Below are 12,264 nucleotides of genomic sequence, written 5' to 3' on the forward strand. Positions count from 1 at the left end.
CATCTCATTTTAAGGATGCTTCTGCTCAAATATTTTCATATCCAGAAGCTTTACCTTACCATCCTTTCAGAACATAATCATCTTCATTCTCTATCACATCACCGCATTTTTATTTTCATCAAAAAACATGCCACTCTCAGCAAGATATCGAACTATATTTGTTTATCTGTTAATTTCACGTCTCCTTTACTAGAGTGTAAAATTCCTTGAGAATAATGTGTTCTGTGCTGCTCACCACTGTATCCCCAGTACACATTACAGTCCAGACACAGGACATGACAGTTTTTTAAAAAATTGTCTTAAACAAGTAAACTAGAGTCTGATTCATCTAGAAACGTCCACCACTTCCAAAGAAACTTACCTTATACCTTATGTTCTCTTTCATAAAGATTTTAACAAATGATTCAACAACACCAAATTTTTGCTAAGATGCTCATTTTTGAAAGTTATTTTTAAAGTCCTCAAGCTTTATTGTTAGCTTTTCTTTCAGCCAGTTTCTCACAAATTATGGGCAATTGTGTGAAAATCAGGAGCCTCCATTAAACCTCCTGCCTTCCCAGTGGGATTCTGTACACAGCTGAGTCTTCCTTCAAAGGTGCGCAGAGAATGTGATACTGAATTTAGGAGCTGCTGTTGTCAGTGTGTAAAGTGGTAAGAGCAGTGTTTACTTCAGCTCTCTCCTCATCAGACTGAACGACTTGGGGGCTCTCCACCTTCCCTGGGGTCCTGGGTGGCCAGGTCAGTGAAGGATATGAAGGTGGCTAGTCTTGTAATTCAGAGAAATTTGGAACCTGAAGAGTAATCCATTCTGATGAGTTGATTCAGGCCCTAAGATGGGGGACAACAAGGGAATGTCTTCTCCACCTGAATTAAAAAAGACATCTAAGGGCTTCCTGGTCAGATATGTTCATCAGCTCCATCTGCTTCAGCATGCCGGCCTCACCTCCACAGACAGCATTCTGCCCTGGGGCTCTCTGCCCTCTGCAGGTAGCCTGTGCAAAGGTACTGCCTCACACTCCTGCTGGAACGCTTCCTCAACACCTTCTGCAGCTGCTTCAGCTTCATCTGTTGGGTGTGCTCCATTTCCAGGACCTTCTGCATGTGCTCTGCATCTAGTTCAGCTTTGAAGGTTTCAAGTTCCTTTCTTTGATTTTTCTTGTAATTTTCCAGTTGTTGGGACTGGATGTATTTGCATCTTTCTAATCACACCGTGCGCATAAATCCTTGATTCAGCAGGTGGTTTTCTACCTCCTCAAAACTAGTTTCTAAATGTGTCAGATTTGCTGTCATAGATTCTAAAAAATTTTTATCTGTTTTTCATGTCAGGCTTCTATACATAAGTTCTATGCATAATTTCATAGTTAGAAAGTATTCTCCCAAAATATTTAAAAAATATATATAATGAAAGATATATAATCTTCTGATAACACCGCTATGATTGCACTGTATTACTAGATTATGGATGATGATATTAGACTTCAGAAAGTAAGTAATTTGTCCAAAGCCACACAGATCTCAGGTGCTATGGCTCAGATGGGACCCGTTCTGCCTCACTGTAAAGCCTACGATCATCCCAGTTCTCCTGTATTTTGGTCCTTATTGTATTTAACTAATTGCACTGAACATAAGACGTGATGACACAGGACTAAGGATAAATTAAGTATGTTAATAAACAGAGATGCTATGATCCTTATTTTCAGAGAATTCCTTGGAGAGCTGTGTTTAAATATTCCATTGAAGTAAAGATATGCATTGGTAAATATTATGCAATAGGCCCTGTTACACCTCAAAAATCCCCTGGGAATGAGGGCAGAATGGCCAGAAGCTATAGCACTATAGCTACCTCAGATGCATCCCACGCCGAGAGCATTTCTCTGTAGACAGCCAAGAGAGTGGGGTATCCTGGATCCTTCTGCCAGTGACAGACCAAGTGATGCTGGCCAATGAAACTCGAGCCTATTGTGAGACAGAAAACGGGGGAAGGAAGAAATGGTACATGATGACATGAGGAGCTCCATCTTATTTAAACGGTGTTGCCATATTTTACCATAAACAATAAATGTGGGAAGATTTTCAGTCGGGAAAACACAGAAGCAAAGAGAGTGAAATAAACACACGTAAAGCAAAATTTAAATTCCTTAATGTAAAACCTATCTATAAAGTTAAACTGTAGGCAAGAGATAAAAGCCAACAATACCACTGTGTATCATCACACACGGCTTCACTGCTGCAGGAAAATAAAATCAGGGAACGTAAATTCGAGGGAGTGCAATTAAGACTCACTTTGAACAAATGGAATTTTATTTCCTTGTTCTAATTAGAAACAAATAAGAAGTAAACAGCTGTTGAGATTACTTGGCCTCAATTAAAAAGATATTTGGGGTTCATTTCACTCATGTACACCTGATATATTTACCTCCCAAGAGAACCTGACTAAATGTGGGGAGTTGCCTTATTCTGGAGAGATACATGCAGTAAAGTGCGCTAATAATTAGGACACCAACCGCAAATTGGTAAACTTTGAAGCTCAGTCAGGACTTAAATATGAGACAAAATGTGATCAAAACTTAAAACTATGAACCTTTTATTGTGGAATATAAATGGTTTACTCCCGTTAAGAGTCTTAAGAAATACAATGCTTCCAATGAAGTCCTGAAAATTCTTTTGAGATTCTTAACGTATTATCTGTTTCTCAGATATTGTTTTTTTTTCCTTCTGTACAATGTGATGTGGTAGCTTTACACAACCTAAATCACAGTAATGAGTGCCCCGATATCATCCTGCAGGAGTAGGTTGGGAATAACGGCTTGGCCCTCTCTGAGTTATGCCAGACTGGGAACATTTGGAACTCAAGTTCACATACACGTACTGATCCATGGCCATGTTAGTAGAAACATTTAGAAACAAGCAGTTGGAGGAAATAAAGTAAAACAGACTAAGTCCAGTATCTGGAGGTATGGTGCTAGCATGTTCTCAGCATTAATTGTTCTAATAGACATACCAGCAAGATGGCACAAATGGCCATTGTCAAGTATGTATGGTGCTGGGACTCTAAGCCTTGACAGAAAATAGACAAAAGCAAGTAGGGCTATATATAATAGATACAGTAAGTAAGGGTCACAGAGAATCTTGCTCACAAAATCATGAAACTTAATCGCAGGGCACTTGGACCAAATAGCATGCTATTTATATTACGATTTACTCGCCGAAAAATCATCTGAGTATCTGTGATCTTTGAATCTACCTAAGGCAGTGGTTCACAAACTGGCACACATTTAAATCACTTAGGAATTTAAAAAAAAAAATAGATATACTGATGCCTGGCTTCCACCACAAAATATTCTGATGTTATCAGTATAGGGTGTGACAGTATCATTGAATGTTTAAAAGATGCTCAAAAGATTCTAATATGCAGTACAGTTAGGGAACCAATGAATAAAGTCAGGATTCACCCCAGAGACTCCATGTAAATCTGGTTATATGGTGGTAAAGAAATGGTTCCACCTATGAAGAAAAGAGATTTTGGACTAGGAAATTCCTACTACTCATAGGGAGTGAGAAATAGAATGGGGACTAATCCTATTAAGTTTTATTTAATATGTGTGCCATTGAACTTCAGTAATTAACACTGGTTGGCAGTACTCATGAATGTATGGGCAGAATATCAGTAGGAAAAAAAAATAAAGTCCAAACACAGATCCAGATACATATGGAAATTTAGCATCCAATAAAGGAAGTATCACAATCAGTGCTGCAATAAAAGATTATTCATGATATTGTGTTGGGGCTATCAGTTAGCCCCAGGAAGGGTCACAATCTCAGGGGCCATGAAAGCCACTATTTCCAAGAAAGTGCAGTATGTGGCCAGTTATTGCTGCTCCAATAACTTATCTGTGAGAGCAAAATATCTGCCAGTTGCTGTTCGGATGAAATCAGTAATCTTAATAATATTGGTGGGAACACAGCATTAAGATTGCAGTAATCTACCATTCATTCTTTCCAAGTTCAAGAACAGGCCAAAGTGGGAGTAATCATCACTTTGCTAAATAATCCTTGTATAATGAGTTTCAATCCTTGAAAGTCTGTTTTAATTCACATTAGGCCATAGTAACTGTTTTACTTAAAGAAGGAGGACTGATCCATTGTTTCTAGTTTTGTAAGGCGATGTGTAAGTTCCAAAGACTTATTTTAAATTTATTTTATGTTATTACTCATTGGGTGAGATCATCTATGCTCACTTTGGGATATTTTATGGCATTGGGTTCTGTGAACATGGGTAATTCAGGCAAGGATATAGTTCTGATGGTTAAGATAATGCATATGTTGTCTTCTATTTTATTTTTGGTAACTTCCCTAAGGTAACTTATTTACATTTAGTGAGATACCACAAGTGTAACTTTAATTTGAGCTCTAATATTGATTAAGGCCATGGAAATTTGCCAATTAATGCTTTTTAGAAGCTGCTGAAGTTAATTCAGAATCTATGATGTGGAGATATAACAACCAATCAACACCCTTTCATCTTTGTATTGTATAAATTATTTTGATTCATTTTGGATTTTCATGTGGGTTAAATTGTGGGCATTTATTTTAACTTTTTGTTCCCTTGCCCTGTATCCAGCTTTCCTTCCCTTCCTTCCTTCCTTCCTTCTTTCCGTCCTTCCTTCCTTCCTTCCTTCCGTCCTTCCTTCCTTCCTTCCTCCCTCCCTCCCTCCCTCCCTCCCTCCTCCCTCCCTCCCTCCTTCCCTCCTTCCTTCCTTCCTTCCTTCCTTCCTTCCTTCCTTCCTTCCTTCCTTCCTTCCTTCTTCGTGTGTGTGTGTGTGTGTGTGTGTGTGTGTGTGTGTGTGGTTACTGGATGTACTTTTGGGGATCCTCTCTACCCTGACCATATTTATAAGTTTATTCGTCCAGAGAGTCTCAATATAATCAGAGTTAGGAGCCTCCTCCATTACAGTGGGTGAATTAACTCCCTGGCTGTACCAGAGACATACCATAGGTATTTTTTTTCTAGAGTCCTGGGATCAGGATCTATTTTGGTACCACAAACAGAGGCAGCAGCAGTAGCAAAGATATTTTGTGGGATCCTAGGGAACCAGCTGCTTTTAGGAGTATAGACTTCAACACACCACACAGTAACAGCTTTTCCTCTATTCAGGTAGGTCCACATGTCTATAACATGAGTTTTCTCCCTGAGACCTCTGTTGAACAAGGGCCAGGGCCAGTTTCAGACACACAGGCAAAGGTCATGGGTGAAAGGCATTCTTCTGAGCCTAGTACCAGTCATGTCTTATGCTAGAATCAAAACACACAAGAGATCTGGCCAAGACACACAAGTCAGGGCCACTTTAAGGAGGGCTTCAGTCTCATTTACTATATAAAAGAGGCTTCCTAGAACTCAGAAAATGCAGCTCAATGCTGAACACTCGAAAGAACAGACTTACCAGCCAGGCAGCACATAACTCGAAGAGTATGCTATCTGGCAAGCAGCAGAGCAAGTTAGCAAAGCAACAGGAAACGGACTGATGCTGCTGGTGGTCATTGTCTAGATGTCCTGCTCCCAGCACTACAGTTTGGAATATTTCAAGAAAAGAAGATGGAGCCCCACCCAGTGTTTGGTTTTCATGCCGGACCAATGGACACTGTGATAAGTTATGAGGAAAGGAAGTTAAAAGGCAATTTCTGTGTGTATACATATGACTCAAAATCATACTAGCAGGAGAAAAATAGCTCTTTCTGAAAATGTGGAATGATTAGGTTTGAGTATTATTCAATCATACTTTTAGAGATAGATGGAAAAGATAAAACAGAGGGGCAGGAGCGTCATGTTTTCTGATATGTTTGGTCCCTTTTTCTTCTCTAAATCTGAATTGCCTGCCTTTCCAAAGAGCGAAAAATTAGAAAAGGTTATTTATTAGAAGTTGTTATAGCTCAGAAAAGCTTTGGCATTGAGGAATGTTAACAATGCAGATGAAGCCAATGAGAAAGAAGAACTTCATTTGGGAATAGAACTGGCCTCAAAGGTGGATAGAAAATGAGATTTCTGCCCTGGCCAGTTTGGCTCAGTGGTTAGAGCGTCGGCCTGCGGTCCAGAGAGACCCGGGTTCGGTTCCCGCTAAGGGCATGTACTTCGGTTGCAGTTTGTCCCCGGCCCTGGTTGGTCATGCGGGTGGCAGCCACTCAATGTGTCCCTTCACGTCGATGTTTCTCTCTCTCTCTCCCTTCCTCTCTCTCCCTCCCACTCTATCTGTACAAAAAATGAAAAAATATCCTCGGGTGAGGACAAAAAAAAGAAAAGAAAAATGAGATTTCCGTCTAAACCAACACAGGTTCAAGGCAGTAGACATCTTCCAACCACAGTGATCACTGAATTCTGGTTGAAGCAGGGTTGGGGGCACCTTTGGAGCAGGTGACATGATGTAGACAGAGGTCAAGCTCTTGTTTTACTACTAAGCCTTATATGAGGAATCAAAGTTCAATTCAAACAAGCTGAACTTCACAGCTGTACACGATTCTTTCTCAGGAGGAACAGACTTTATTAAAGACAGAAGCAGATCTTAGTAAACCAGGGAGAGGTTATGAGGAGGTCATGTCCTTATGGGTATGCAGCTATCAAAGATTAATTCCTGATACTCTAAGACAAATGTTCAGTGCTACCAAAACAACTATTTATAACAAGATTAAATTGAAATTTTATATAACATACCACACACCAAGAATTATGGAATGGAACTCCCAAAGACAACAGGTGGCACACGCAGATTCTGGCTGATGTGGGCAAGGCAGAGTGGATGGACAGGGCTTTTATAGCGGCTAACACAAGTGCATAGGCTGGGATTGAGATTTTATCAGGTCTGAACGTCCTTTAGGCACCAAAGGAGGGGACATGGGCACACTTTCTCATCAGTTTATGCAGATGTGCAACTAAAGGAGAAGGAGAAGTTGCACATCAAAAAAATGGAGTCTGCCCGGCCAGTGTAGCTCAGTGGATTGAGAGTCATCCCATGGACTGAGAGGTCCCACTTCAATTCCCAGTCAGGGCACATGCCCAGGTTGTGGCCTCAATCCCCAGAAGGGGGCGTACAGGAGTCAACCGATGGATGTTTCTCTCTCACATGGATATTTCTCTCTTTCCCTTCCTCTCTCTTTAAAAAAACAATAAAAAACATACTTTAAAAAATGTAATCAGATCCTTTATTGTACCCTTTCATACATTTTGAATGTTTTTACCCTATGAAAATTTTACTCAACCAAAAACTAAATAAAACCCGCACCCTCATTTCTTCCCTAGATAAAAAGCAAAAAGGAATCACATTAGATGCTTAAAATCATCATTTTCTATTTATAATTCCCTTTATATCTAAATTACATCCCTATAAATTATTTCTCCAGGAGTCTCTTGTTAACAATAGAATTCAAAGAAACATAAACAGAGAATTATTTGCAGTAGGCAGAAAGCTTAGAGATTGTTTCTTCCACTACTTTTCTGAAACAGGTGTTGAAATGAAATCCAGAGATTTAGTCCAAATGCACCAAGTGGGATTTCAAATTAATCTTGTCATAGGTAATTGTTTTGGTAGTACTGTACGTTTGTCTTAGGGTATCAGGAATTAATCTTTGATCGCTGCATACCCATAAGGGCATGACCTCCTCATAACCTCCCCCTGATTTACTAACATCAGCTTCTGTCTTTAATAAAGTCTGTTCCTCCTGAGAAAGAATCGTGTACAGCTGTGAAGTTCAGCTTGTTTGAATTGAGCTTTGATTCCTCATATAAGGCTTAGTAGTAAAACAAGAGCTTGACCTCTGTCTACATCATGTCACCTGCTCCAAAGGTGCCCCCAACCCTGCTTCAACCAGAATTCAGTGATCACTGTGGTTGGAAGATTTCTATTGTCTTGAATCCTAGCTGGCTTAGGCAAAAAGGCTCTTTTTGCTATCCACATTTGAGGCCAATTTTATTCCCAAATGAAATTTAGCTTTCTTATTGGCTTCATCTGCATTGTTAACATTCCTCAGTGCCAAAGCTTTTCTGAGCTATAACAACCTTTAATAAGTAACTTTTTTTTTTCTAATTTTTTTACTCTTTGGCAAGGCAGGCGATTCAGGTTTAGAGAAGAAAAGGAGACCAACACACATTGGAAAATACAATTTCCTGGCCCTCTGTTTTATCTTTCCATCTATCTCTAAAAGTATGATTAAATAATACTCCAACTAATCTTTCCACATTTTCAGAAAAAGCTCCTTTTCCTCCAACTAGTTCAATCTAGTATAATTTTGAGTCATTAGTATACACACAGAGATTGCCTTTTAACTTCCTTTTGTATAACTTACAACAGTGCCCAATACACACCAGTCAATAATATTGGCTTTATAGAGGTCATACAGTACAGTTGCTTAGAATGCAGACTCAGAATTTCTGGGCCATGTGTATGCACACCAAATTTCCATTCTAGAGGTCGTCCTGATTTCTGCTGCTATTAGCAATGAATGCACATGTCCATTTCTTCTTTCCTCTGGGTCCGCGGCATGTAAACCTTTAAAATACAACATTTTCTTTTTTAATTCACATTCTTTCTTTCTTTTTTAAATCTTCATTCAAGGTTATTTTTCCATTGATTTTTCTTTCTTTTTTTAAGTAGAGTGGAAGGGATGGGGAAAGATAGAAACAGAGAGAGACATCCATGTGAAAGAGACACATTAGTTGGTCGCCTCCCATACCCACACGACCCCGACCAGGACTGGGAATCAAACCTATAACCCAGGTACATGCCCTTCACTGGGAATCAAACCCACAACCCTTTGGTCCTCAGACTGTGGCTCTAACCCCTGAGCCAAACTGGCCAGGGCTAATTAGCATTCTTGATTACTACATATGTTAAGCATCTCTTCACATGTTAATTGCATCATAATTCATTGCAAATTTCTTTATAGGATTGCTTGTTTTCTCAGTAATTCGAAGAACCTCTTTATTGATATGAATTTTAATTTTTGTCTAATTTCTAAGCTGCACAGAATGTAAAATAGTCTCCCCCTTAATTTTCTAATTATTATTATTTTTTTTATGTTGAGGTACTTGTAGATGTATAAGCAGTTGTAAGAAATAACACAAAGTGATATTGTGTATCCTTTATCCAATTTTCTCAATGGAAATATTTTGCAAAGCTCTAGCATAATATTATAACAAAGATATTGACATAGATACAGTCAAATATAGAACATTATCTTCACCACAAATATACTTCTTGTTACCCTTTTATAACTATCTCTACTTTGCTCCATCATCAATCCCTTTGTAATCTTAGGCAATCACTGATCTGACTTCCATTTCTATACTTTGGTCACTTCAAGAATCTTAGGTAACTCACCCAGCTGGTGTGGCTAACTGGTTGAGCATCGACCCGTGTACCAAGAGGTCGCTGGTTCAATTCCCGGTCAGGGAACATGCCCAGGTTGTGGGCCCGATCCCCAGTAGGGGCATGCAGGAGTCAGCCAATCGGTATTCTCTCTCATCGATATTTCTCTCTTTATCTCCCTCTCCCTTCCTCTTTCTCTAAAATCAATAAAGAAAATAAATATTTGAAAAAAATAAGAATATTAGGTAACTGGAATCATGTAATATGTAACCTTGGAAGATTGTTTTTTCACCCTCAGTTTTGTTACTCTGAGATTCATTCAAGTTTTTGTATGTATTATATAGTCTATTTTTCTTTATTTCTGAGTAGTATTTTATAATGTGGTTGTTCCAAAATTTCTTTAATCATTAACACATCGAAGGACATCTAAGTTATTTATGGCATCTGGCTGTTGTGAATAAAGCTGCTATAAAATTTGTGCATAGGTTTTTGTGTAAACATAAATTTTCATTTCTATTTGATAGAATACTCCAGTGAAATATTTTCAGCCAGGGGTTTCTTTTCAGGGAAGTGTTAAAATTAAGAACTCAATTTATTAAATGGTTATAGGACTAATAGATGGTCTATTTCAGGATGACTTGCTTCACTTTTTCAGTGTGGCTTGTAGTTTCCATTTAGCAATTGCTAGGTGTATTTTGCTGAATTCTTCTAAATGACTGCCTGGCATCCGATGGCATCTCCTCCGGGTAAGGAAGTGCCCCTGTCCTCTTTCTCTGGGCAGAAATGCCTCCTCACAGATTTAGGGTCAGTTGACTGCCCTGTAACTTTGGTTCTATAATGGGTTCAAGAAACCTCACTAATTTGCTGTTTTTCCAGCTTATTCCTTGAAAAGGTAATTGACACCTTTGCAACTTTCTATGTTACTGAGCCAAGGTCCTAAAATAACTTTATATAATATTGGCATGTGATTTTTTTTGAGCATATACTTGTCATATGGAATTTCTTTGAAAGATATAATGGTAATGCTAATGCTGCTAATATAGTACTATGCCTCTGCAGAAACTGTATGTTTTACAAGTTCTTTCACATATATTCTGACTCTCACTGCCATAGAAGAGCGGTGAAGTCACTCACCCGCTGATGCAGTGAGTCAGACACAGAAGGAGATGGTGCCTAGCATGTCGCTCACTGTTGAGTGTTCTGTTTCTGGTTCGCCATTCCCCTTCTCTTCTCACAGTGAATCGCGATCCTCCTGTTCCCAGGATCATTCTTTAAAGAGCCCTGGTTCATGCAAGTATTGCTTCAATCTGTGTATGTGGATCACTCACACCCAAATCACCTGGAGTGCCCCCAGACCCACTGAATCAGACCGCTTGGGAGAGGGAACTAGGAATCTAATGATAGCATGCAAGGTGATTTCAGTCTACACTAAAATATGAGAATTTGTAGCCCAGTGGTTCTCAAACTGTGTGGGCAACTTAAAGCTTTTTCTGATGTCTTTCTCCCACCTGTAAATACTCTGATTTACTTGGTATGAGATGCAATCAGGGTATCAGGATTTATAAAACTCCCCAGGTAATAACAGTGTACATCAAAATTTGGGAAGCACTCTTCTATATATATTTATTTATCTACTTAAATCCTCACTTGATAATATATTTTAGAAGAAAAAAAAAGAGGGAGAAAGGAAGAGAAACACTGATTATTTTCTCTTGCATGCACCAGGACCAGGAATTGAATCTGCAGCTTGGGTATGTACCCCGAATGGGAATCAAACCTGCAACAATTTGGTGCATGGGACGATGCTCAAACACCTAAGCCACACTGGCCAGGGATGTTCTATATAATATTTAGATCAGGTGTCTGAGAAATAAAATTGGAACTTTGTTAAAGGGGCTTGCTGAGCAAGTTGAAAAAGTTCTCAGGATTCAGGTTTGGAATGACTTAAATCTATTTTTTTTTCCCTAAAATTACTGTGCGCCCTCACCGGTTTGGCTCAGCGGTTAGAGTGTCAGCCTGAGGATCAGAGGGTCCCAGGTTTGGTTCCCCCTAAGGGCACGTACCTTGGTTGCAGTTTGTCCCTGGCCTCGATTGGGGGTTGTGCAGGTGGCAACCTGTCGATATCTCTCTCTCCCTCTCTCTCTTCTTCCCTCTATCCCTCCTGCTCTATCCGAAGATAAATGCAAAGAATAAATAAATAAAATAAAATTACCTTGCTTCTCAGTACTAGTTTTAAAAACAATGTTCTCTTCATGGGGTCCAAAGGCTTTATTCTTAAGAGACATACGTACATAATGATGGTATTTAATGAAGTCAGCCTTTTGTATAGAACTTTACCATACTTTGTTTTAATTGGAATTTCAGTTGATCTTGTGACTTTTTGACACAAATCTAAAAGTCACTAGAGAAAATTACAGCATTGTTATCATGGTCCCAGGATTAAACACTAAGTCCCTTAATTTGCTGACAGGGGCATCCAAATCGTCCACTGATTCAGAGTGTACGCAAAGGGTGAATGCTAGGTGCTATATTTTTTAAAATGTGTGTGTGACGGTGTGTGTGAGTGTGTGTGCGTGAACCTGTGTGTGTGTTTCTGATCAGCTTGAGAGAGTGATACTTAGATCTCAGGAGGAATTTCTTGTCTCCAAATGTTATCGAATATTTGCATAATTTACAAAAAGATATTCCAAATGTCCTATTTGTATAATACTTATTTAAAATTTTAATTTTATTATAATAACTATTTTTATAAAGGAGGGATTTTTATGTTTCCTATTAGGAGGCAGTATAATGAAACAAATAAACTTTGGGTCTAATTGATTCCAAATTATTTATATTTCTATAGGCTCTACTTCTTCCTTATGAGTACACAGGGGTTATTTTACCTCTTCCCACATTCACAGAACTAGTT

The 12,264-nt window shown here is 38.9% G+C and overlaps 1 pseudogene; it reads right to left on the reverse strand.

Annotated features, from left to right (window-relative positions):
* Window positions 1-620: 620 nt before the first annotated feature.
* Window positions 621-11,638, reverse strand: LOC118630562 (annotated as a pseudogene).
* Between the last annotated feature and the right edge of the window lie 626 nt (window positions 11,639-12,264).

The sequence above is a fragment of the Molossus molossus genome, unplaced genomic scaffold (genome assembly GCF_014108415.1).
Source record: "Molossus molossus isolate mMolMol1 unplaced genomic scaffold, mMolMol1.p scaffold_m16_p_15, whole genome shotgun sequence".
NCBI classification, from domain to species: domain Eukaryota; kingdom Metazoa; phylum Chordata; class Mammalia; order Chiroptera; family Molossidae; genus Molossus; species Molossus molossus.